The following is a 27,810-nucleotide window of genomic DNA, read 5'->3' on the forward strand; positions in this document are numbered from 1 at the left end:
TTGTGTAAATGTGCAAATGCTTCATGCTGTGTTTTATCTTCCCAAACACAAGCCAACCCACCTGCTTTGCCTGTTTGATTTCTTCCAGCTGGTTTCCCATTTGTCTTAATTTGCTCTCAAGGTTTTTGCCTTACTGACTTACCAAGGAGGCCTAGTCATTTATTTCATGAAGATTATCTCTTTATGGCTGTGCAATTTGATGAGCAGAACACAAATTTGGTGTTAATTATATTTATCTGGGTTTAGCAGAACAAGATGATGGATTTTTTTTTTATAAACTCCCTAAGAGACAGGATTGCTGAGGAAATCATGTGGAAAGAGTCCTTTCTTCCATTACTGTTCATCAGAGGTGTTGAGACAAGCTGGGATGATGCCACATAACCTACAACCCCAAAAGCTCTTTCTGAACTCCTTACACTGGTGACAAGCTGTGGGGGGAAAGCAAACCTCTTGAGGAGAACTGCTAGACAAAAATGCTCATTTGAGATCTGGAAATGGAAAGATGAAAGGGTTTCATGTGGATCCTGTGTAGCTGAATGTTCTCTTGTCCCAGGCCCATCCCATTTTGTTTTGTCCCTTTCCAGCAGGTGCACTGTGTTTGAGTGGAAATACCCTCTGCTGGGCAAGGAAGGAGAGCTGGAAAATTTCTAACACATTAGTGACTTGTCCCCCTGAAATTCATTTTTCTTGACCTGTAAAATAAGGTCAATAAGTCTTTATTTGGAGACTAAACTGCTGAAAGAGAGATCTCAAACTATAATGCTCTTGGAAAAACAGCGGCTTAGAGGTTTGTTTCCTCTCAGGTCATTGTTTTGAGGTGGGCATTTCAAGCTGGTTGGGGGGCTCTGGATCTATAAGCCATTCAAGAGCACAGTTTTCTTTCATCTTGCCTTGGGGTCATACTGGAGGTATTTTTCACACTTACAAGGGCAAATCTGGGTTGCGGCCAATTCGGCCAGCCTGCAAGAAGAATGAGAAGTCCAGGATGAGCAGTCATTTTTCAGTAAGTCTCACACACAGGAGCTTTTGTTTTTCCCCTCGGATCCCATTCGTGAGAACTTAGTCACATGACTATAGCCGCATGGGAAGCTGAGAAACATAATCTTGAATAGGGAAGACATGCCCAGGAAAAAAGGGAGAATGGAATTTTGAGGATAAGGAACTATTAACCAGAAATACCAATATCAATAGTTAGCTGTAAAAGTTAAGATTTTTTTTTGACATGGAGTCTCACTGTGTCACCCAGTCTGGAGTGCAGTGGCACGATCTCAGCTCATTGCAACCCTGCCTCCCAGGTACAAGCAGTTTTCTGCCTCAGCCTCCTGAGTAGCTGTGATGGCAGGCACCTGCCACCACACCAAGCTAATTTTTTAATTTTTAGTAGAGATGGGGCTTCACCATGTTGGCCAGGCTGGTCTTGAACTTCTCACCCTCATGATCCACCCACCTTGGCCTCCCAAAGTGCTGGGATTTCAGACATAATATTTTTAAACTGCTAAGCACTTGCTGATGTAGATTATTACTGAGGACCTAACACACAATGAAAAGCTTTCTTCTGCCCTCATTTATGTTCTTCTTAAGAGACTGATAATTATTAGAAAAGGAGGAGCAATTAGAAACATGATGCACAGCTCTAAATACAGACAGGAGAGGAATGGGAAGAACTGAGCTAGACTGGTATCACTTAAAATTTAAGTAACTTTCACACTGAATGATTTAATTAACTGCGTATCACAGTGGAAGTTGGATATAAAACAATTCTACTAAAGAGCCCCTCTAAAAACATAATGGGAGGCATCCATTTTTAGTCATAGGGCCATGAATTGTCTCACAACTAAACTTTCCAACATAGTTATCTGGAAATTATAGGTGTTAGATAACTGCTATTTCAATGTTTATTGTTCAACCATAGTCAGCATTGAAAGTCCTTAGGTAATAAGCTTAAGTGTGGATTAGACTGTGTCTGGAGCCTTTTCACTTGAACAATTCATGTGTGAATTTCTGAGTAAGGCACTGTCCCAAGTACTCTGATTTCTTTTTCTGTAACTTTGGAACAATCCAAGGATTTGGATGATACAAGCTCAATAATACATGTGAAATGTCTAAGTCATACAAAGCCCATTTATAACTTTAAAGTATTACTATGGTTTAAGGTAAGAAAGAATAAAAATTAGGATGTTTGGCAAAAACAAAGTTTTGTAGAAAGTAAAATACAGAATAGACTTCTATTTTAATAACTGTGCTTAATAAACTAATCCCCTTTGTTATGACACAAAACTCTTAATTCTTTGACAAAATATATATATACTTTTATGATTTTAAGGCTATATACTGAGGTTATTTCTGGTTGATGTATTTATGAAAAGTTATTATTTTATTTGTTTTTCTAATATTCTCTGTCCCCAAGAAAGAGAAAATTATGTGGGGAATTGGAGGCCAGAAGGAACAAGACTTGATAAAATCATGCATTTTAATGGATCTTCTAACTACAAATGTTCCAAAAGGCCTTTCATATTGTTTGTTGTCTCCTAGCTATTTGGGAGGCTGAGGCAGAGAATGGCCTGCACCCAGGAGGCAGAGGTTTCATGAGCCGAGAGCGCCACTGCACTCCAGCCTGGGTGACACAGCAAGACTCCATCTTAAAAAAAAAAAAAAAAAAAAAAAAAAGTTTACATCTAACTATTGATATTGGCATTTCTGGTTAATAGTTATTTGTCCTCAAAATCACAGCAATCCAATATCCCCATTAGGTGATCAAGGAAAGTAGGGATGGGATGACATTGGGTGTTTTTTTCAAATGCAAATCTAAAGTATAGAAGTATTATGTATGGTTCTCCAAGATAGTTGTGGGAACAAAATTGGAACGTGTAACGCATCCATTAAGGGCCTCGAAACTCATGAAATTAATTGTTCACAGAAACATAATGAGTACAAAAGACTGGCATTTCCTTTGCCATTGTTTCTTTCTTTAATGCTCCCGAGTGCCCCATATTCCTACAGGAAACAGCTCCCCACTCCTTCCTCCTAATGGACATCAAAAGGCTTGGAAGCTATTTGTACATACAACATATGTTCATTGTAGAGACTGCAATCAAATCTTATTTCAAGTTTCCAAGTGGGAATTACGGGGGGTGTATCAGAGCTACTCCAGGAAATGAAGGTGAAGGTTATTGCATTTGTTTTCCATGTCCAGCAAAATCTCATGTAACCTATCTCCAATAAGAGATTTTTCTTTCAAAGTTAACTCCCTGTTTCCCAGATAGAGTTCATTATTATGTTTCTTCAAATATCTTCACATGACAGATACTTCAGGGTGGAAGAGGAGGATGGAAATTACCAGATATAAATGAAAAACACGTATTTACAAAGTCCTACTTCAAAAAGTGTTACTATTTAATCTGGGGTTGGGCGTCACTCTTTACCATAGCATTTGTTCTTATCTAAATCTCATTTTCTCATGTTTCCTAAGTTGATAGCAAAGCTCAGTAATATTGACTCACAAGTAGAAAATGTGTATCTTGTTGTCCTATATATGGTTTCATTTACCAATGTGTGGGTGTGGGGAAAGAGTGGGGTAGAGGGATTCTAATAAGTCTACAACTTTATTTATTCTACCTTGTTTGAGAAATTGTTAAGACTTTAAGTGAAAAGTGTTTGATTTCCTGTTTCTGTTCATTTGTCTATAACTCAAAAATACAGTAAAGAAAGAAAGCATAACTGAAATGTCATGAGGAAAGGCAAATGTTGTATTCCTGGTAATTCTTTGTGTGAGGTCCATTTGAATCCATATTTATAGGGGTTCATTTGGTCAGAAGACAGTTTAATCTTAATAATGAGATCAAATCTAAGAAATCTCAGTATTTTTCCTCGTTGTAAGTATATTTATGTCATAATTTTCCAAAGTGTATTTCATAAAACACTAGTTCAGAAGCATTATTAATTAAAGGTATCACACAAAAGCCAGTCACATTTTTTCAGATGTCCAAAAATCACTTGTGAATATACTGCACATTAAAGAATACATGAGTCCAGGTAAGAGCAACAAAAGCAACAAAAAATATTGAGCAAGAAACCAGTATAACTAATAACCATCTTAATTGTTAAAAATGAGACCATGCATCTTAATGCCTGAGTTTAAGAAAGAATCCTTTAGAAAGGAGTGTGTTATCAGTCTGTCCTTATGTTGCTAATAAAGACATACCAGAGACTGGGTAACTTATAAAGGAAAGAGGTTGAATTGCCTCACAATTCCACATGGCTGGGGAGGACTCACAATCAAGGCAGAAGGTGAATGAGGAGGAAAGTCACGTCTTACATGGCAGTAGGCAAAAGAGCATGTGCAGAGGAACTCCTTTTTATAAAACCATCAGATCTAGTGAGACTTACTATCACAAGACCAGCACAGAAAAAATCCCACCCCTATGATTCAATTTACCTCCCATTGGGTCCCTCCCATGACATGTGGAGATTATTATAATTTAAGGTGAGATTTGGGTGGGGACACAAAGACAAATCATATCGTTTCTCCTCTGGCCCCTGCCAAATCTCATGTCCTCAAATTTCAAAACCAATAATGCCTTACCAACAGTCCCCCAAAGTCTTAACTCATTTCAGCACTAACTCAAAGGCCTATAGTCCAAAATCTTATCTAAGACAAGGCAAGTTCCTTCTGCCTATGAGCCTGTAAAATCAAAAGCAAGTTAGCTGCTTGCTAGATATAATGTGGGTACAAGCATTAGGTAAATAACAGCTGTTCCAAATGGAAGAAACTGGCCAAAACAAAGGGGTTACAGGCCCCATGCAAGTCTTAAATTCCAGCAAGGCAGTCAAATCTTAAAGCTCCAAAATGATCTCCTTTGACTCCATGACTCACATCCAGGTCACACTGATGAAAGAGGTGGGTTCCCATGGCCTTGGGCAGCTCCACCCCTATGGATTTGCAAGGTACAGCTCCCCTCCTTGCTGCTTTCACAGGCTGGTACTTTCTGTGGCTTTTCTAAGCACAAAGTGCAAGCCGTCAGTGGATCTACCATTTTGGGTTATGGAGGATGGTGGTTCCTCTTCTCACAGCTGCACCGGGCAGTTCCCCAGTAGAGACTCTGTGTGGAGGCTCCAACCCTACATTTTCCCTTTGTACTGCACTAGCAGAGGTTCTCCATGAGGGCTCTGCACCTGCAGTAAACTTTTTCCTGGACATCCAGGTGTTTTCATATATCCTCCAAAATCTAGGCAGAGGTTCCCAAACCTCAGTTCTTGACTTCTGTGTACCCATAGGCTCAAGACTGTGTGGAAGCTGCCAAGACTTGGGGCTTGCACCCTCTGAAGCCATGGCCCTAACTGTACCTTGGCCCCTTTTAGCCACAGCTGGAGCAGCTGGAATGCAGGGCACTAAGTTCCTACACTGCACAAAGTAGGGGTTGCCTGGTCCTGGCCCAGGAAACAATTTTTTTCTCCTGGGCCTCTGGGCCTGTGATGGGAGGAGCTGCCAAAAAGATCTCTAACATGGCCTGGAGACATTTTCCCCACTGTCTTGGTGATTAACATTCAGCTCCTTGTTACTTATGCAAAGTTCTACAGCAGACTTGAATTTCTCCCCAGAAAATGGATTTTTCTTTTCTCTTGCGTTGTCAGGCTGCAGATTTTTCAGACTTTTATGCTCTGTTTCCTCTTCAGCACTTTGCCTCTGAGAAATTTATTCTGTCATATACCCTAAATCATCTCACTCATGCTGAAAATTCCACAGATCTCTAGGGCAGGGGCAAATGCTGCCAGTCTCTTTGCACAGGAACAGTGGCCTTTTCTCTAGTTCCCAACAAGTTCTTCATCTCCATCTGAGACCACTTCAGCCTGGACTTTATTGTCCATATCAGTATCAGCATTTAGGTCAAAGCCAAGCAACAAGTTTCTGGAATGTTCTAAACTTTCCCAAATCTTCCTGTCTTCTGAGCCCTATAATCTCTAGAAAATTCCAAACTTTCCTAAATTTTCTTTCCTTCTCCTCAGCTGTCCAAACTGTTTCAGCCTCTGCCTGTTGTCTAGTTCCAAAGTCACTTCAACATTTTTAGGTCATTTTATAGCAGCACCCTACTCTACCAGTACCAATTTGCTGTATTAGTCCATGCTCATGCTGCTAATAAATACACACCTGAGACTGGGTAATTTTTAAAGGAAAGAAGTTTAATTGACTCACAGTTCCACATGGCTGGGGATGCCTCACAATCATGGCAGAAAGCAAAGGAGGAGCAAAGTCATGTCGTACATGACAGCAGGCAAGAGAGCATGTGGAGGGGATCTTCCTTTTATAAAACCATGAGATCTTGTGAGACTTACTGTCATGAGAACAGCACAGGAAATACCCACCCCCATGATTCAGTTACCTCCCATCAGGCCCCTTCCATGATATTTGGGGATTATTACAATTCAAGGTGAAATTTGGGTGGGGACACAGAGACAAACCATACCAAAGGATATACAGGAATTTATTTCAGTACAGGATATAATCAGTAGCCTCTGTCTAGAAAAATAAATGCATCTCAAAAATCTGTGAGTCTCCTTAGATGGAAGTGTATAAACAGTCTGTGAGGGAATCTTCTCTATAACAAAAATGAGGCCTGGAACCTTGGAATCAGGCCCCAATTAGGAGAGAGGTTGTTACCAGGTCACTATGGAGTCATCTATGAGCTGTAAATATGCAAAATCATGCAGACTGTTTGGAAAATTGAAATCATTTTATATACTTCTATAATTTGAAGAATAAATTCATTGTGCATGATTTTCTTGAAATGGGATTATTACTTTGTAGAGTGGGTAGAATTTCTTTTTTTTTTTTTGGAAGTACAGACTTAATAGAGCCATCACAGTCAATGTCCTAGATCACACTTCTCTTAGAGGCAATGAGTCCCAGAGATCAAGAAGAAGAGCACATGTCTTGATCTTGGCTGTCTGAGAGTCCTAAAGAAGCTTATCACCCTTTTCCATTCCAAAAGACATACAAACAGCCCTATAGGAAATATCAAGATTGTTGTCTTTGGATGGTGACATTTCCTCTGTGGTTTGGTGCTTATTTATTATTTCTGAAATGGTGAAAATAATGCCTTTTTATATTAGTAAGAATTCATGAAATATTAACATGTATATTATTTTAAAAATGTAACTAGCAATATATCAAGGAAACTGATCAAAAAGAGTTTCACTCTAGAAATATTTGAGATGTATATTGAATACCTTTAGCTAATTTTTTAGTGGTAACTTTGATAAAACAGGCTTAGGCATAGTTCAGACCTGTTAAGATACTTTTTAAGAAATGAAGTTTAAAAATATGCAACTTTTTATTTTGCTTTCTGTGTAATTCTACCTAGGGTTTCATGCTTGACTGCCTCTTTCTACAGCTATACTATTTAACAGAAGCCCTCCACTTAAGAATATATCTGATGAAAACATGCAAACACTTAAGGTTTTCTCTAATTTCAAATGTTATGTTTTTTTAAAGAAGCATTCAAGGGCATCAGGAATGCTCTTTAATTTTTTCAGTGTATCAGGAAAACAAGGGAAAGCTTGTTACAGTATGATGTTAAAAATTTGAATTGTAATGTTGACCAAAAAAAAAAAAAAAAAAAAAAAAAAAAAAAAAAAAAAGCCTGCCATGACCTACAGTAGGCATGAAAAAAGACAAAGAGCTAAAAAATCGCTTTCTCCTCCTACATGAATACTGGCAAATAAGTTAACACAGAGACAGCTTTAAAGTTTAACAAAAGTAAATCACAAAACAGGCAATTGTAAGATACATGTGTATATATAGGTATATACATATCTTGCAATTGCCTGTGTTTATACATATCTATATCTGTATAAGCCTATTACCTAGATATATAGCCATATATATGTATATATATACTTTTTTGTTTACATATTTGGGATTTCAAAAGTTTGGGAGAATCATATTTTACATATATATACACACAAAAAAAATCTGTATAATGTATATCTATGTAATATATATTATAATCCCTAATGTTTAAATGCTTTGCCCATCTTGCATGAGCAAAAGGATAAGGATGCCTTCTCTCTGGAGTCCTGGAGACCATGTCTCCAGGTTTCATGTCCTGATGGGACGATGTTCTTCCACTCCTGCAGAACCCTAACTCTGGCACAATCTCAGCTGTGTATGCTTCCCTCCATTTCTTTGAAATTTTGGATTTCACACAGTTGCCTATAAACTTCAAAGAAAAAGGGGAATCTCTTCCTACGTAACCAACTATTTGTCCATCTGTCCATCCTCTACCTGCCTTCTTTCTCCTTCTTATTTTCCATCAACATGACCATACATTGAACACCTATGACATGCCCAGCATTGTGTTGGGTGTTTACAACATGCACTCTGTTTTCCATGCTATCTTCTTAAACACTCTTATTTAGCCCTCTTTCCTGAGGAGTACTGCCTTTGGTTTCCATGTCATCAGAAGCCTTTCTCTGCCTCATCAAGATACAGATACCCTAGAGTAAGGTGGAGGTGATAGAATATGGCATAGTAGAAGAGCACCAACTCTTAGAGAATTATGCTTAGGCTTAAGCTTTGCCTTCTCTATTTCCTACCCCACGTGTCCTTGGATGAGTTATTCACCCTCTCTCAGCGTCACTTTTCTCATCTAGTATCTGAGGGTAACAATACTTATTTCAGAACTGCTGGAGGAATTCAATGAAATAACATGTAAATTTCCTTAACATGTGCCCACATCATGGGAAGCGTTTAATAAATAGTAGCAATTCTAATATCTGAGCAATAGCTCTCAATTAATTAGATATAGAGATGTTCAGAATGGTCAGTTGATTTATATTTGCCCCCTTTTGTATATACTAGGCTAATAAAAAGTTGCCTAGTTGACTTTTTATTTCCCTCTTTTATGAATATGCATTGTGTACAGAGCCTGCTCGATAGGTATTTATTGTAATAATGAAGTACATAGTCTAATATTTCTCTTTATTTGTATAAGCTTTAAGAAAGTCCTCTTTATTCATCTTTTTTGGTACATAAATTAATGGCAGTTTTGTTATAATCCCATCCTTTTGATTTTCCCTGTGTTTTGTTAAATTTAGAAATATTAATAAATTCAGATTAGCTGTGCTAACTCATGGTGTTCCTTCCTTTTGCCATTTCCTTCCTATCTTCTTGTAATTTAAACTTTCCACATCCTAGAGTGAGAAATATGAGTTCCCAGTTTTTCCACAGCTTCAGTAAGTGGGCTGGAACATGTTTTAATGGACTGCTATAACCAATGAATTTTAGTGGTTTTCCCCCATCTTCCTGAATATTTTCCTATTCAGCTCTTCTCTCCCTCTCATGTCTTCCACAGCTTATCAGTTGTAATGAATTGAACCTGTGGTAGCAATGCTAGAAGAGCTGTTTCTTAGTTCAAATGATGGTGATGCTATTTTGCTGCTAAAATTAATTTCACATTCTTTTAATCAATTCTTTATTTTCTTTATTTTGAAATGAAAACTACCAAAATATTTTTCTCTGTACACCTAGTTGTACCCATAGGAGATAAGAGATCTAGAAATATCCTTAATGCCTACATGAAAATTCTTTCTATGCCACTATGTACCCAGTTTTTAAAACATTTTTCCCATATGGAAGTCTTACTCAAAGGTTTTCCTAGAAACATCATATTCTGGGCATGCTGTGTTTTTGCTGAAGTGTCTAGGCTTTGTTTTTGTCCCATCAGGGATATGACTGGTGAATTTTCCTTTCTATGTGAGAGAAAGTTGACCTTTTGTGCTAATTTCACTTCCTGGTGAGTCAGTCTTCTTTCTCCTGTGCTTGCCTCCCTGCTCAGTGCCAACTCTTACATTCCACTAATTCAGCACCTGCCCCTTCTTACACAGGCTCTTCAAACCCCCACACCAGCCCCTTCTTTGACCCAGTGACTTCTTTGTGTGGCCATTGGAGTCCTAGAGACTATGTCTCCAAGTTTCATGTCCTGATGAGATGGTGTTCTTCCCCTCCTGTAGGAACCCTAACTCTGGCACATCCGGAGCTATGTATGCTTCCTCCATGTCTTTGAAATTTTGGATTTTACATGGATCCCTGTAAACTTCAAAGGAAAAGGAGAATCTTCCTACTTAACCATTTCTCCACCTATGCCTGTTTTCCACCACCTCTTTGTTTTTAAAAGTTACTTAATTTCTCAAAGCCTCTGTTTTGACATATGAAAAAAAAATAAAAATAACGTTTGTTTTTTTAGCAGGGCATATGAAATGAAAATAATGCAAATGAGGGTAACTAACAATGATAAGCCTTACCAGGAAGGAGGTAATGGTGAAATAATTGGAATATCTTTTGACATAAACATTTAACTTGCCGGCAGCTCCTAATAAATAGCAGTTTCCTGTTACTTACTATTTTCCTCCAGGATTTTGGCCTGAAAGTATTCAGGATCCATTTTTCTTTTCAAAATGATAGAATGGAAAGGTATAAAAAGTAAATTTTAAGGCTTTTCAAAACTTACTTAGGAGTTTGGCATGGAGAGGGGAAAGCTATCACAGCTATTGATGAATTTATTCAGTAAATACTAAGTGCCTACTCAGTGCTACGTCACTGTTTCTATACGGAAAGGAAGTATTCCTCCGGTATGATGCTTCCTTAGTAGGGGTTAGGAATCCAAGAACCAAAGCACATGTGTGTTTCTGTAAGCAATAGAAAAAGCATACTCAAGGATCTTATCTATCTGTTCACTGATTCCAAGAGGGCAGCTAAGACTTTTTGGAAATAGGAATAGGAATTGACGTAGCACAACGCTTGGCGTGTCATAGGTGTTCAATGTATAGTCATGTTCATGAAATGGAAGAGAAAGAAGACATGGCATAGGATGGACAGATGGACAAATGATTGGTTAACTAGGAAGATTCTCCCTTACAGACATGTGTCTCTACTCTGCCAACCTTTGTCTTTTAAAAAATAGGAAGATATTTAAAATAAGAGTTTACATGAAGTCTAATTAGAAAAAAGCTTTGTTATATTCTGAAAGAGTATATGAATTATGAGACTAGAATATATATGAATTATATGAATATATATATGAATATATATATAATAATAGAATATATATGAATTATAAGACCAGAATATGAATTATAAGACTAGTTTTTTTTTTTTTTAAAGGTTTTTGTTTTTTTGAGACGGAGTCTTCCTCTGTCACCCAGGTTGGAGTGCAGTGGCACAATCTTGACTCACTGCAACCTCTGCTTCCTGGGTTCAAGCAATTATCCTGCATTGGCCTCCCTAGTAGCTGGGATTACAGGCCCATGCCACCATGCCCAGCTAATTTTTGTATTCTTAATAGAGACGATGTTTCACCATGGTGGTTAGGCTGGTCTTGAACTCTTGACCTCAGGTGATCTGCCCTCCTTGGCCTCCCAGAGTGCTGGGATTACAGGCATGAGCCACTGCACCTGGCCTTTTTTAACTTTTTGAGGTTTGGGGTACCTATGAAGGTTATGTAGGTAAACACGTCATAGAGGATTGTTGTATTTATTGTTTGATCACCCATGTATTAAGCCCAGTACCTAATAGTTATCTTTTCTGCTCCTTTCCCTCCTCCCACCTCAAGTAGGCCCCAGTGTCTATCGTTTCCTTCTTTGTGTTCATAAGTTCTTATTTTGCTCCCACTTATAAGTGAGAACATGTGGCATTTGGTTTTCCGTTCCTGCATTAGTTTGCTAAGGATAATACCCTACAGCTCCATCCATGTTCCCACATAAGACATGATCTCATTCTTTTTTATGGCTGCATAGTCTTCCATAGTATATATGTACTTCATTGTCTTTATCCAATCTGTCATTCATGGGCATTTAGGTTGATTCCGCATCTTTGCTATTGCAAATAGTGCTGTATTGAACATTTGCAAGCATGTGTCTTCATAATAAAATGATTTATATTCCACTGGATATCTACCCAGTTATGGAATTACTGGGTTGAACGGTGGTTCTGCTTTTAGCTTTTTGGGGAATCACCATACTGCTTTCCAAAATGGTTGAAGTAATTTACACTCTTACCAACAATGAATAAGTGTTCCCTTTTCTCTGAAACTTCACCAGCTTCTGTTATTTTTTTTTACTTTTCAGTAACTGCCATCTGACTAATGTGAGGCATTATCTTACTGTGGTTTTGATTGGCATTTCTCTAATGATCAGTGATAATGAGCATTTTTTCATATGCTATTGGCCAAATGTATGTCTTCTTTTGAGAAGTGTCAGTTCATGTTCTTGGCCTACTTGTTAACAAGGTTGTTTTTTCCCTTGTAAATTTGTTTAAATTTCTTATAGATGTTGGATATTAGACCATTATGAGAGGCATAGTTTGTAAATAATTTTATTTTGCTGTGCAGAAGCTCTTAAGCTTAATTAGATCCCACTAGTCAATTTTGGCTTTTGTTGTGATTGCTTTTAGTGTCTTTGTCATGCAATTTTTGCCCAGTCCTATGTCAAGGATGGTATTGCCTAGGCTGTCTTCCAGAGTTTTCATAGTTTGGGGCTTTACATTTAAGTCCTTAACCCATCTTGAGTTGATTTTTGTGTATGATGTAAGGAAGGGATCCAGCCGCAGTCTTCTGAATATGGTGAGCCAGTTTTCCCAGCATCATTTATTGACTGAGTCTTTTCCCTGTTGCTTCTTTTTATCAGTTTTGTGGAAGATCAAATGGTCATAGTGCTCTCTATTCTGTTCCATTCGTCTATATGTCTGTTTTTGTACCAGGACTATGTTGTTTTGGTTACTGTAGCCTTGTACTACAATCTGAAGTTGGATAACATGATGCCTCCAGCTTTGTTCTTTTTGCTTCAGATTGCCTTGCCTATTTAGCCAATTTTGAGGTTATACATGAATTTTAAAATAGTTTTTTCTAGTTCTATGAAGGATGTCATTGGTAGTTTGATAAGAATGGCATTGAATCTATAAATTTCTTTGGGCAGTATGGCCATCTTAATAATATTGATACTTCCTATCAGAGAATGGGATGTTTTTCCATTTGCTGTGTTTTCTCCGATTTCTTTGATGTGTTTTGTAAATCTTATTGTAGAGATCTTTCACCTCCCTGATCAGCTGTGTTCCTAGGTATTTTATTTTGTGACAATTGTGAATTGGATTGCCTTTCTGATTGGGATCTTGGTTTGGCTGTTGTTGCTATATAGGAATGCTAATAATTTTTTTTTTTTACATTCATTTTGTATCATGCAACGTTGCTGAAGTTGTTTAACAGCTGGAGGAGGTTTTGGGTTGAGACTATAAGGTTTTCTAGATAGAGCCATGTTGTCTACAGAGTTTTGACTTCCTCTCTTCCTATTTGGATGCCCTTTATTTCTGTCTCTTGCCTGATTGCTCTGGCTAAGACTTCTACACTATGTTTAATGTAAAGGGTGAGAGAAGGCATCCTTATCTTGTGCCAGTTTTCAATGGGAAGGCTTCCAGCTTTTGCTCATTCAGTGTAACATTGGCTCTGGGTTCGTTGCAGATGGCTCTTATTATTTTGAGGTATGTTCCTTCAGTGCCTTGTTTATTTAGAGTTTTAACATGAAAAGGTGTTGAATTTTATTGAAAGCCTTTTCTGCATTTATTAAGGTAATCGTGATTTTCATCTTTAGTTTTGTATGATGTATTACATTTATTGATTTGCATATGTTGAAGCAATTTTGCATCCTAGGAATGAAACCTACTGGAATTATGCTGGATTAGCTTTTTGGTGTGCTGCTGGATTTGGTTTGCAAGTATTTCGTTGAAAATTTTTGCATCAGTGTTCAGCAAAGATGTCGGCCTGATGTATTTTTTTGTTGTTGTGTCTCTGCCAGGTTTTGGTGTCAAGATGACGCTGGCTTCATAGAATGAGTTGGGGAGGAGTCCCCCTCCCATTTGTGGAATAGTTTCTGTAGGAATGGGACAAGCTCTTCTTTGTACATCTGGTAGAATTTGGCTGTGCATCCATAAGGTTCTGGGCTTTTTTTGTTGTGGTCCACTGATTTGGTTTTGGAGCTCACTATTGTATTTAAGGAAACCAATTTATTCCTGGCTTTGTCTTGGGAGGGTGTTTATATCCAGGAATTTATCCATCTGTTCTGGGTTTTCTAGTTTGTGTGTGGAGAGGTGTTCTTAGTAGTTTCTGATGGTTGGTTTTATATTTGTGGGGTCAGTAGTAACATCCCCTTCATCATTTCTAATTGTCTTATTTGCATCTTTTTACTTTATTAGTCTAGCTAACGGCCTATCTAATTTTTTCAAAAAAACCAACTCCTAGATTTGTTGATCTTTTAAACTTTTTTTTTTTTCTCTCTCTCAATTTCCTTCAGTTCAGCTCTGAGTTTGTTATTTCTTGTCTCCTGCTAGCTTTGGGATTGATTTATCCTTGCTTCTCTAATTCTTTCAGTTTAAATTTAGGTTGTTAATTTGACATCTTTATAACTTTTTGATATGGGCATTTAGTGCTATGAATTTCCCTCTCAACAATTCATTAGTTGTGTCCCAGAGATTCTGATATGTTGTATCTTTATTTTCATGATATTCAAAGAATTTGTTGATTGCTGCCTTATTTACCCAGAAGTCCATTCATAAGCATGTTGTTTAATTTTCATGTAATTGCATGGTTTTGAGTGGTTTTCATAGTCTTGACTTCTATTTTTATTGCACTGTGGTGTGAGAGAGGGTTTGGTATGATTCTGGTTCTTTTATTTTTGCTGAGGACAGTTTAATTATGTGGTGATGAGAAGACTGTACATTCTGTTATTTTTCAGTGGAGTGTTCTTTAAAGGTCTATCAGATCCATGGGTCCAATGTTGAGTTTAGCTCCTAAATATCTATTAATTTCCTGCCTCAATAATCTAATACCGTCAGTGGAATGTTAGACTCCCACAGAATAATAGTGGGAGACTTTATGTCTCTGTATAGTAGGTCTCTAAGAACTTGCTTTATGAATCTGGGTGTTCCTGTTTGGTGCATATACATTTAGGACAACTATGTCTCTTTGTAGAATTGAACCCTTTACCATTATGTAATGCCTTTCTTTGTCTTTATCTTTGTTGGTTTGTAATGTTTTGTCTGAAATTAGAATTGCAACCTGTGCTTTTCGCTGTTTTCCATTTGCTTGCTATGTTTACTTCCGTCATCATTATTTTGAGCCTATGAGTGTCATTACATGTGAGATGGGTCTCCTGAAGACAGCATACCCTTGGGTCTTGTTTTTTTTAATCCAGCTTGCCATTTAACCCACTTACATTCAAGGCTAGTATTGATATGTGTGGATCTGATCCCGTCTTTGTGCTGTTAGTTGCTTATTATGGTGGCTTGTTTATGTGTTTGCTTTACAGCTACACTGGTCTGTGTGTTTTTGTATTTTCAATATCTCTTGCAAGGCAAGTCTGGTGGTACTGAATTCCCCCAACATTTGCTTCTCTGGAAAGGATCTTAGTTCTTCTTCACTTACGAAGCTTAGTTTGGCTGGATGTGAAATTCTTGGTTGAAGATGTTTTTCTTTAAGAATGTTCAGTATAGGCCCCCACTCTCTTCTGGATTGTACGGTTTTAGCTGGGAGTTGCACTGTCTGATGGGGTTCCCTTTGGTAGATTAACCTACCCTTTCTCTCTAGATGCCTTTAACAATCTTTCATTTTTACCTTGGAAAATCTGACAATTGTGTGTCTTGGGAATAATCTTTTTGTTTAGAATCTTGTAGGAGTTCTTTTTCCTGAATTTGACTGTTGGCCTCCATAGAAGACTGGGGAAGTTTTCATAGATGATATCCTGAAATATGCTTTTCAAGTTGTTTGCTTTCTCCCCATCCCTTACAGGGATGATAATGATTCATAGATCTGGCCTCTTTACATAATCTCATACTTCTCAGAGGTTTTGTTTATTCAATTCTTTTTTCTTTATTTTTGTCTGACTTGTTTCAGGAAACTACCTTCAGGTTCTGAGATTTATTCCCCAGCTCGGTGTATTCTGCTGTTAATACTTGTGATTACATTGTGAAATTCTTGAATTGTCTTATTCTGCTCTGTCAGACTTGTTACGTTCTTTTTAACACTGACTATTTCATCCTTTAGCTTCTGGAAAAAAGTCTATGGACTATACTCAATCTACACTCTAGCTAAAGGAACACCTACACACAGAGATGAGAAAGAACCAATACAAGAACTTCAGTAACTCAAATGCTTAGATTGTCATATGTCCTCTTAATGACTGCATCAGTTCTCCAATAAGAGCTCTTAACCTGGTTGAACTAGTTGAGATGACAGAAATAGAATTCAGAATATGGATTAGAAGAAAGATCATTGAGATTCAAGAGGGAAACAAACCCCAATCCAAGCAAAATAAGAATCAAAATAAAGCAATACAGGAGAGGCTTTTAGTTGATCGGGGAACTCTGTCCAGGGAGTTGACAAGTTGCTGTGGGCTCAATAGCTCTGGTGGTGAGTGGCTGGAGGTCCAAGCCTGAAGTATCGGGAGATATGGGAACAGGCACCCATGTAGTAGACTGGCCACTTTTCTGTAGGGCTGCTTCGGTATGCTTGGGACCTGCTCCAATCCATAGTGATCATCTTGGATTTTCCAGTACTTAGAGGTATCACCAGTGAAGGCTGTGAAACAGCAAAATGGCAGCCTGGCCCTCTCTCTGGGAGCTTTGACCCAGAGAAGTATGGGCCTGTTGCTGGCCCAGAGGCACCTGTAGAAGGTGACTGAAGACCCCAGTTGGGAGGTCCTGCCTGGTCAGGAGGAATGGGACTCACTTAAAAAAGAAATCTGGCCACATTTTGGTAGAGCAGCTATGATGTGCTGGGCATTTGCTTCAGCCCCTGGTTGCCTCAGACACTCTAAAGCCAGATGGCTGGAACCAGCTAAGTCACCCAGGCAGGAGAGATGGTGGCCCGTCCCCTCCCTCTGGGAGTGCTATCCCTGGGAGGTTAGTAATCTCTGTTGGCCAGAGAATACCACTGGGGGAGAGGTGACTGGAGGTGCCCCAGTTGGGAGGTCCTGCCCAGTAAAAAGGAATGGGATTGGGAGCCTGCTTAAAGTTGCCTGGCCATGTTTGGTAGAGCAGCTGTGCTGTATTGGGGGATCCCTTTTGCCCCTGGTCAGCCTGGATTCTGCAAAGCCTGAAGGCTGGAACTGCCAAGGTACCTGATCAGTAAAGATGGAGGCCCACCTGTCCCCCTGGAAGCTCTTCCTTAGGGAGATACAATGCTGCTACCAGTGGCTGGCTTGAGCTGTAAGCCAGTGGGTCTTACCTTGTGAGGTACCATAGAAATGGGGCCTGCAGGCTGTTGCTGCTCACCCCACTGGATTCAGCCTCTTTTTATGGGTATGGACAGGGGTCTAACCGCCCACTTTGCTGGAGCCACAGCTACTTTTGCTGGAAAGCCCAAGTATCTAAGGCTCCAGTGTATCCAGGTATATCTGAGTAGTGGTTCTGCCAAGACTCCATGTAGCTCTGTCAGACTGAAAGTCCTGGTGGACTGGTTCACAGGGAGATCTCCTGACCCAAGGGTTGCAAAGATCTGTAGAAGCAGCATGGCTTCTTTGGATGGAGCAGGGTCCCCTGGCTCCATGTTAGTCCCAGGTGGGCTACTGTCCTGTCTTGCTTTTCTTTGTTCTCCGTGAGTCAAGTTGTTACCTTGATTAGTTCCTATGTGAATACCAGGATGTTTCAGTTGAAGGTGTTATATTTACTTGCCCCTTCTGTTCCTCTCCATGAGAGCCACACACATACTACTAGGTGCTTCTAGGTAGCCATACTGGCCATTCCCCTCCATTATTTTCATCTAAATACTCCATCACTAAAAAATGAGTTTTCCCCAAACTATGCATCATTTTTAAACTGAGCCTATTTCTAGCACTTAATATTTACACAGTTACAATTCATTTGACCTATGAGCCATTATATTTATCTCTTATAGCTGTTCTAAAGCTGGGTTTTACGATCCAATTAAATTAATGGGATATACTTTACAAATAATACTTAGGGAAGGTGATACAGTTTCATAGGAAAAGCACTGGCCAGAGTTAGAGGAGCAGGAGTCCTCTAAGTCTGGGTCTAGCCACTAACTAGCTGTGTGAACTTAGACAAATCAATTTCATTTAAGTTCCTTACCTTAATAAGCCTGGAACTTTTCAATGTTAATAATAAAGATAATTACCTTTCCTTTAAAGTCAAACTGTGAAAAATCTAACTACATTGACTGACTAAGCTTTAATGAGATAGTTAAGGAAGGCATGTTGTGTTTATAAGTCATCTATCTAATTCAATTAGAAAAATGTATGGAAACAAAGTGGCTCAATCTCACTATTCAGATAATTATTTGTAAAGAAATACATGCACAGAGGCTTTTTGGTGTTTTAATTGCAGGAAATGAATAACGTGAAGTCTTCACCTCCATTCCCAACAGTCACCATTCGACTTCCAGACAGGTAAACATTGTTTATATTTTTTATGAATTTTTAAAAAATCAGCATACTAAAAGATGTTTGAGTATTTTCTAATAGACGCAGATCGTATCTCATATATATATATATATATATATATATATATATATATAATATTTTTAAAGAGAAATCATTGTTTTAGAGAACATTTAGGGGAGTAAAGAACACTTGTTAACATTTCTTTGAAATGCTTATATATGACTAGAAGCATTGCTTTCTCATATTCTGCACAGATAGTAACTTCAAAGGCACACTTGGAGACAGGATTGTGGTTTTTCTCAAAGAAACCTCCTTCTTAAATACGTAGAGAGACCACCTCTAGGCTTGGTTTTTAAAAGCAGTTTTCTAATATTATGTTTAGTTTAAGAAGCCAAATAAAATAAGGTTGGATATGATTACTTTTATTTATCAAGGTAATTATTTTCCCTAAAGTTTAAAGAAAACTTTAAGAAACAAATAAGTGAAACTGGAGCAAGTTTACTGAGGTATGGATACACCACCACTAATTTCATAGTGCAGACAGTTCTCTTGGAAAGGTATCAAAAGTTCATTGAAAGGCCAATAGAGTTTCTGAAAGCCCCAAAGGAAGACCTGGATAGTGACAATAGTACCACCTGTTCTGGAGGCCTGACTCTGAAATGAATTATACTCAGGGCAAAAACCATTCTTCTGTATTTGTAGATAGCCTAAAATGTACGTCACAGCTGCTTGGGCTAATTTTATAGAGCAAGTGGAGGCTACTCCATTTGCAATTCACTATGGCAAGATGAGCTCAATATTTGAACAAAGAAAGTTAAATTTACCAAGAAATTTACCAACTGTAGGGTTTACATTCTCAGAACAACAACAACAAAAAAAAACAAAATGAAACCTTTAATCTAAGGGAGCTAAGAAAGTACACGCATAAAGAAATAGCCATGAATCATTCTTCATTCAAACCGGCATCAGTACTCAGGTGTGATTGCTATATTCAACACAAAACTTTTGCTGGTGTATATTAGTGATCACCGATTTAAAAAATTCTACAAAAGGGCCAGTGCTCCCAGGTATTCATGTACATACAACAGCATGTCATGATGAACACTGGAAGCCTCGCCCTAGAGTCTGTGCTCTTAGGTCTCACCTCTGACCCCCAATTACTGGGTTTATCTTGAGCAAATATTTAGCTTCTCTCTCCCTAAACCGCTTCATCTGAAAAATAGAGATGACAATAGTACTCGGCTCACTGAGTTGTTATGAAAATTAAGTAAGAAAGAACATGGTAAGTACATGTAACACTGTTGTTTTTCTTATTCCATGGGTATATACCATGGGTATATACCAAGGGAAAGGTTTACATAAAAACATTAAGTCAAAATATTCAAAAGCCATGTCACTCTGTTAAGAGAGTCAAAAATGCAAATGAAAAAAACATGCAAAATATTTTTAAAATATTATGTAAAGGCTTATATTTGCAAGCTTAAAAACACTCCATTTATGAATCCATTTGTGCACAGAAATTGTATACATGCAACAGAGACTTGGGCCAGAATGGACATTGTGGAATTAGTTTAAAAAATAAGTTTTACAGCTTTTCCAAAAATCTTTAATGAAAAGTCAGATAAAAGATAATGAGAAAGGACAAAACAGATGCTGGTTTCTGCTGAAATTTGCCAAACTTTTACAGCATCATTATAACAGCTTTCCATTTAGGTCGCCACAGTTTAAAAGTGGGACATTTGGATCTAGAAGAGAGCAGTGATGATTAAAGGGTTGGAAACCCAGGCTTATGAGGAAAGGATCATGGAAAAGAAGGCTTGTGGGTGCCTTAATTACAGTCTCAGTGTATATAATATACCATATTAATGAACAGATGTTGTTCCCCAATGAAAATAGAACAAGATGGGAGAACTGTGGCTCTAACTTGAGAAACATCTTGGTTGAATAGTAACCAGTATCTACTCATTTCCTCTCTTTTGTCTACCATGTTAAGTCCTAAAGATTGATAATTCACATATAGACATATTGAGTAGAATATGCTCTATAATCATATTGCAGGAAACTTGGTGACCTTTATGTATTAGAGCATGGGAAAAACAGAAAACTAGGTGGAGACAGTGGCATATTTTACATTCCCACTTCTATTGCATAAGGATGCATGAGTATCCTGAGACCAACAGAGAAGATAGCTAGGTGGGAGTCTGCTTGTTGATACTCCAACCAAGAGGACTGCCTGGGGGAAAAGTAAAAAGATAACACTAGGAGCGGAGAGAGGGTTTAAGTTTGGTAGGAAGGGAAGCAGAATGGATCTTCCAGCTCAAGGAATTATGCAGTGAGCAGGCTTTCCTTGCAGGCCCACCTAGCTCCCCAAGGGAGGACACTCTATTTTAAAGCCACCAATAACCAGTTTTGGATTACCACAATAGACAATTACCACCAAGAGATAAGGAGGAACACAGAAGTCCAAATATATATATACATATATGTTTAAACTGTCTTTCCTATAAATAGCACTTCACTTCTGATACCACAGTGTAGGGTTTATTTCCCATAGCAACCAATTCTCTAGTTCCTAGCAGACCACCAACTGGGTATCCTAAAACGCGAAACACTATCATCTACCAGGAATTAGATCCCACAAGATTGTCCACACTTCACATGCCAGTGACAAGTCCTGGCTTCCTGTACTTCTGACTGACCAGCTATACACTAGGAATTTCCATAATTCCCGTCTCAGTTTCAGTAAGTTGCTAGAATACCTTAAGGAGATATTTACTCATATTTACCAGTCTATTAAAAATAGTATTTTGTTAAGAATATTTACATCTGTGTTCATCAGGGATATTGGTCTGTAGTTTCCTGGTTTTGGTATTAGGATAAAATGGGCTTCATAGAATGATCTAGGGAGGATTCCCTTTTTATCTTTTGGAATAACGTCAATACGGTTTTACCAATTCTTCTTTGAATGCCTGTTAAAATTTAGTTGAGAATGCGTCTGTTGGCAGTTTTTAAATTACCATTTCAGTCTTGGTGCTTGGTCTGTTCAGAGTTTCTATTTCTTTCTGGTTTAATCTAGGAGAGTTGTATATTTCTGGGAATTTAACCATTCTACTCTAGGTGTTCATAGTATCCTTGAATGATCTTTTGTATTTCTGTGGTATCAGTGTATCTCCCATTTCTAATTGAGCTTATTTGGAACTTCTCTCTTTTCTTGACTAATCTCAGTAATCGTCTATGTTTTTAAAGAACAAGTTTTTTCATTCATTCAGTTTTATTCTGATCTTTGTTATTTCTTCTGCTGAGCTTGGGTTTGTTCTTGTTTCTCTAGTTCCTTGAGGTGAGGCCTTAGATTGTCTGTTTGTGCTCCATATTGCCTATGATGTATCCCAGAGTTTTCAATAATTTGTGCCACCATTATCTTTCAATTCAAAGAATTTTTTAATTTCCACATATTTGCATGGTTTTTAGGGTTCCTTTTAGAGTTGATTTCCAATTTTATTCCACTGTGGTCATCCTCAAAAAAAGACCCAACAGCATACCAAAAAGGTAATCCACCATGATGAAGTAGGTTTCAGACCAGGGATGGTTTGACATATGCCACTCAAAAAATGTGATACACCACATAAATAGAAATCAAAACAAATCACATGATCATCTCAATAGATAGAGAAAAAGCATTTGACACAATCTAGCATCCCTTTACACTGAACAGGTAAGGTTGAAAGTATTCCACCTGAGAACTGGAACAAGACAAGAATGCCCACTCTCACTACTTCCATTCAACATAATACTAGAAGTCCTAGCCACAGCACTTAGACAAGAGAAAGAAATTAAGGACATCCAAATCACTAGAGGAAGTCAAACTAGCACTGTTTGCTGACGATATGATCATATACCTAGAAAACCCTAAAGACCCCTCCAAAAAGCTCCCAGAACTGATAATGAATTCAGTAAAGTTTCTGGATACAAAATCAATGTACACAATAGCTGCAAAACAAAATACTTAAGAATACACCTAAGCAAAAAGGTGAAAGACCTCTACAGGGAAAACTACAAAACACTACTGAAAGAAATCACAGATGACACAAACAAATGAAAACACATCCCATGCTCATGGATGAATACAATCAGTATTGTGAAAGTGATCACACTGCCAAAAGCAATCTACAAATTTCATGCAATTCTCATCAAACTACTGCCATCATTCTTCACTGAACTAGAAAAAACAATCCTAAAATTCATATGGAACCAAACAAAAGCCCACACAAAGTCAAGAGCAAATCTGAAGGTACCACATTACCTGACTTCAAACTATAAGGCTATAATCACCAAAACAACATGATACTCGTACAGAAATAGGAACATAGACCCATGGAACAGAATAGAGAACCCAGAAATAAAGTTAAATACTTACAGCCAACTGATCTTTCAAAAAGCAACACAAAAACAAAGCGGGAAAAGGATACCGTATTCAACAAATAGTTCTGAGATCATTGGCAATCCACATGCAGAAGTATGAAACCGGATCCTTATCTTTCACCTTATACAAAACTCAAGATGGATCAAAGACTTAAATATAAGACCTGAAACCATAAAGATTCTAGAAGATAACATGGAAAAAACCCTTCTAGGCATTGTTTTAGGCAAACACTTCAAGAGCAAGAACCCAAAAGCAAATGCAACAGGAACAAAAATAAATGGGACTTAAAAGCCTTCTGCATGGCAAAATAATAATAATAATGAATCAGCAGCGTTAACAGACAACCTACAGAGTGGGAGAAAATCTTCACAAGCTTTACATCTAAAAAAGGACTAATATCCAGAATCTACAAGGAATTCAAATCAGGAAAAAAAAAAATCCCATCAAAAAGTGGGCTAAGGACATGGATAGGCAATTCTCAAAAGAAGATGTACAGATGGCCAACAAATATATGGAAAAATGTTCAACATCACTGATTATCAGGGAAATGCAAATCAAAACCACAACATAGTATCACCTTACTCCTGCAAGAATGGACATAATAAAAAAAAATAGATGTTGGCATGGATATGGTAAAAAGGAACACCTTTACACTGTTGTTGAGAATTTAAACTAGCACAGCCACTATGGAAAACAGTGTGGAGATTCCTTAAAGAACTAAAAGTAGCTCTACCATTTGATCCAGCAATCTCACTCCTGGGTATCTACCCAGAGGAAAGATGTCATTATTTATTGCGTGTATACAACTCTCTTTTTTAAAGATAATATTCATGTTAAAAATGAACATTTGATCATATTTAAAATGTTTCATGGTTAAAAATGAAAAACCGGGGGGGGGGGGTTCTATTCCTTTTTTAAAGATATTTGGATATGCATGTTTATAGCAGCATAATTTGCAATTGTGAAAACACAGAACCAGCCCAAATGCCCATCAATCAACAAGTGAATACAGAAAATGTACATATATATGATGGAATACTAATCAGTCATAAAAAGGAACTAATTTTAAGGTGGATCTTTGTCACAGTTCAAATTCAGTGTTCAATGACATACTATCTAAATGTACAATAATCTATCTAGTCTCCTAAATGGGACCAGAAGAAAAGAAGAGTGAGCCAGTTAAAAGGGGGCTAAGATCCTCCAAGAACTGAGTTTGTGTTCCAGCTCTGTCACTTAGTATTTGATGGGCAATTTATCAATGGGAAATTTACATAATCTATTTTAAATCATGGGTAGTGAGGGAATAAGCATTAGGCATCAACAGCATCTATTACAGAAGTTACTCAATATCTTGCCTGAAATCCTTTGAATATAGGTAGGCGTCTAAATAGTCCACTTAAACTCCAATTCTTTTGGAAAATGATTATCAGATTTTAAGTCCATCAAAATTCCATTCAGCACTGAATACATATAAAGTATACTGTGACTTATGAATATATGCAAAAATTTGTATTCAAAATGTAAGAGAAAATACTCATTTTTAACATGTTAAAACCAATGGGGGTCTATTCCATGGATGAGTTAGAAATTTAATACAAATGTGAATTTATAATTTACTCTTAGAAATCATTCTCTACAAGGCAGCTGGAGCTCTCTTTCTGTCTCAGGTGTTGAGCCTAAAAGTTTCCAAGTTTTGGGACAGTATTAGGTTCACACCCATGGAGGGGTATATGCTGTTTGCAGCTATTTTTGATGCCTTCCTCTCAAAATCAAATTCAAGATAGAGGCACAGAGACCGAGAAGCTTAGGATGAGACAGACAGTTTGTGACTGGCACATACTTGCCTGGGGCCCAAGTCACCAGAAGCCAAAGCCTCCTCAGGAAACAATCTGTGTTGTCAAATGGCCACCCTCCAGTCAACGGGGCCTGTTGAGTCAAATACACATCAATTTTACAATTTATAAAGCACCACAAAGTTCTGTTACAGATACTGACTCCTTTAGTCTCAAGATATGCAGGATGTAAATTATTATGTCCCTGATACTGGTATGGAAACCATAATTTAAAACAGATTACATAAATTGCCCATAGATAATCAAATAGTAAGTGATAGAGCTGGAACACAAACTCCGTTGTTGGAGGATCTTATCCCCCTTTTTACCAGTTTACTCTTTTCTTCTGGCCTCATTTAGGAGACCAGATAGATCATTGTACATTTAGGCAATAAGTCATTGAACACTGAATTTGAACTGTGACGTAGATCAACCTTAACATTAAGCTAAGGCAAAATTGAAAAATACCCACTTTTTATTAGAAAAATGATTTGATAATTTCTTTTCTAAACCTGAGTGTTCAACTTACTTTTCCCTATATGCCTAGGGTCCTCAATCAAATAAAACTGGAATGACATTTCCTAAGTGTTTTGTTATCTGATGCTGCATAAAAAATTACCCCCAAACTTAGAGGCTTAAAATCGTCATAATCATCTCACAGTTACTCTGGGTTAAGATGCCAGTAGTTTGAAGTAGTTTGACTGGGTGATTGTGACTCGGGGTAGATATCTCTTGAGGTTGCAGTTAAGCTGCCATCCAGGCAACAGTCACATGGGGCTAGAAGACCCGCTGTCAGGATCATTCATGCTATTGATGGGAGGCCTGTTTCTTGCTGGCCTATGTCTGCCCATCTCCGTTCCTAACAATGCACTGCTTGAGTGTTCTCACGACATGGTCGCTGGCTTGTGCTGAGCAAGAAATCTGAGAAAGAGCAGTCCAAGTGTTGCTAGCTAGCATTCTTTTACAACCTCATCTCAGAAGTGACATGCCATCACTTTGGCCACATTCTTTGATCCCACAGACCAACACTGGTATGATGTAGGAGAGGACTTCACAAGGGTGTGAATTCTAGGAAGTGGGGATCATTGGGAGTGCCTTGGAGGCTGGCTATCACACTAAGAAGCATACAAATGTAGGGGCATTTTGTTCCCTCTGTTGCTCCTTAGAGGCAGAACAGGGGATATGGAAAGGGGATTTTTTTTTTTCCCTGTGTATACGAACACAATTCAATTTACCTACTATTATCTTTATTAGACTGAGCTCAAAACAGATACTAACATAGAATTGATAAGACATTAAGATTCCTCTCTATACTCAAAGAGCTCAATCTAAAAAAAGCAAATATACCAAAATACGTAAATCAAGAGAAGTTCAGTAAAAACTCAAAAAGTATAAGGGGGTTCATATAATGATGGTAAGCTGCTGTTTACCTGCAGAAGAATAAGACACAATACCTAGAAGAAGTGGTATTTGGTATGAGCCCTTTGAAATAAGTAGAATTTCAGAGGAATTTCAGGAATGTGAGGGCAAAGAGAAATCAAGAGAAAGGAGATAAAAGACTCCAAGGAGGGAAACTTACCAAGAATCTTTGAATCAGAAATTCTGGTAATCACAGCTTCACAATTATGGAAGTCCAGCAGGGAAAACAAGTTGCATGTAGTTTGATGTTAAAGTAGCTATTTGCAAAGCCTCTGATAGGAACGTACCCAAAAAGAAGAAAAGGATGTCAGATTCAACTTCCTGCTTCAGTTTCTCCAATGGCTTCCCACTGTCGTCAATAAGTTAATGTAAAGTCCTTAGCATTGTCTTTAAGACCGTCAGTCTGGCCTGTACCTTGGGAGCCTTATTTCTAAACCCCATCCTGCCTCCCGGGCCCCGATGATGCTCCAGCCTCCCCATCTCCTTATCGTCTCAGGACACACCAGGGTGGGTCCCAGGTACACAGGCATACTTTCTCACCCATTCTGTTTATTCTGCATGGAATAGCCTGCACATCTCTTCTTCACACCACTTTCTCCTTACCTTTCCACATTCAAAGGTCACTTGGTCTAGAAAGATTTTTCTGACTCTCCTCTGGGTCCATCCTCATCCCAGCTGTAATACCATTGCTATAAATGCATTCACATCTGGCGTAGCATATACTCTACATAACTGATTCTAAAAGGAATATTTAATTCCTACAACTGAAGGCATGATATAGTTTGACATATTTTTTCCTTGAAAAAGTAAGAGATAAAATAAATCAGTGGTGCCTTAAACTTGACGGAATTCACTCCTTTGCATATTTATTTCTTCCTTGAGACTAAAAACACCTTGTGATATGGAATCATTTATTTTATATCCCCATTGCCTGTCACATTGCCCTGTATAATAAGCTCCCCATGAATGTAAGAGGCTTTTCCTTAAATAGCTAAAGGAAACATCACTGCTTTCTATCTAGTTCCAGGAAGAGTGACCCTGATTATCCATGCCATTTCATTTAAAAGGGTCAGCAGAAGGTGAATCAAAATTCTATGATCTGTTGACCTTGTTGCATCATTTGACCTAAAAACTATGTCATGTATCTCCAAACCGTCCTGGAATAAAAAATCCCAAATCTCTTGGCAGGACACCATCATTTTCAACAATGGACTTAGAACTATAAATATATACAATTGATAAAATGCCCAATCAATGAAGTCAGGCCTAAAGTCTAAGCTTTAATGTTTATTAGCATGTAACCTTTGATGGTTAACCATTTTGAACCTTAGTTTTATCTTCTGTACAATGAGGGTAATACAGCTCACCTCTCAGGGTAGTTGTGATACGGCTGAAATGACTGGAGGAGCACCAGGGTCCTTAGTCTCCTGCTGATTTAGATAAAATGACATGGACACACGTGGAGTGGTTTTAAGGAGCAGAATGTTTAACAAGCAAGAAAGAAGCTTCCCCATACGGAGACAAGAGGGAGGGAGGCTCCAAGACAGAAACCCTGTGTGTGACAGAAAAATGGTCGGTTATACTGGAGACTGGGGGAGGTGGTGTCTGATTTGCACAGGGCCCAGGGGATTAGCTTGACCAGGTGTGTCATTCATATAGCCCACAAAAAACCTGGTCCTCCCACCTTAGTCTTTTAATATG

General features: G+C 38.1%; 1 long non-coding RNA gene across 1 annotated transcript; it reads right to left on the reverse strand.

Annotated features, from left to right (window-relative positions):
- Positions 1-215: 215 nt before the first annotated feature.
- On the reverse strand, positions 216-26,373 carry LOC119470934. Its single transcript, XR_005199909.1, has 3 exons — positions 26,270-26,373; positions 24,699-24,784; positions 216-960 (listed from the first exon to the last, which is right to left on the reverse strand). It is a non-coding gene; the product is annotated as an uncharacterized LOC119470934 (long non-coding RNA).
- Positions 26,374-27,810: the final 1,437 nt, after the last annotated feature.

This window comes from Cebus imitator, unplaced genomic scaffold, assembly GCF_001604975.1.
Source record: "Cebus imitator isolate Cc_AM_T3 unplaced genomic scaffold, Cebus_imitator-1.0 Scaffold45, whole genome shotgun sequence".
Taxonomy (NCBI): Eukaryota; Metazoa; Chordata; class Mammalia; order Primates; family Cebidae; genus Cebus; species Cebus imitator.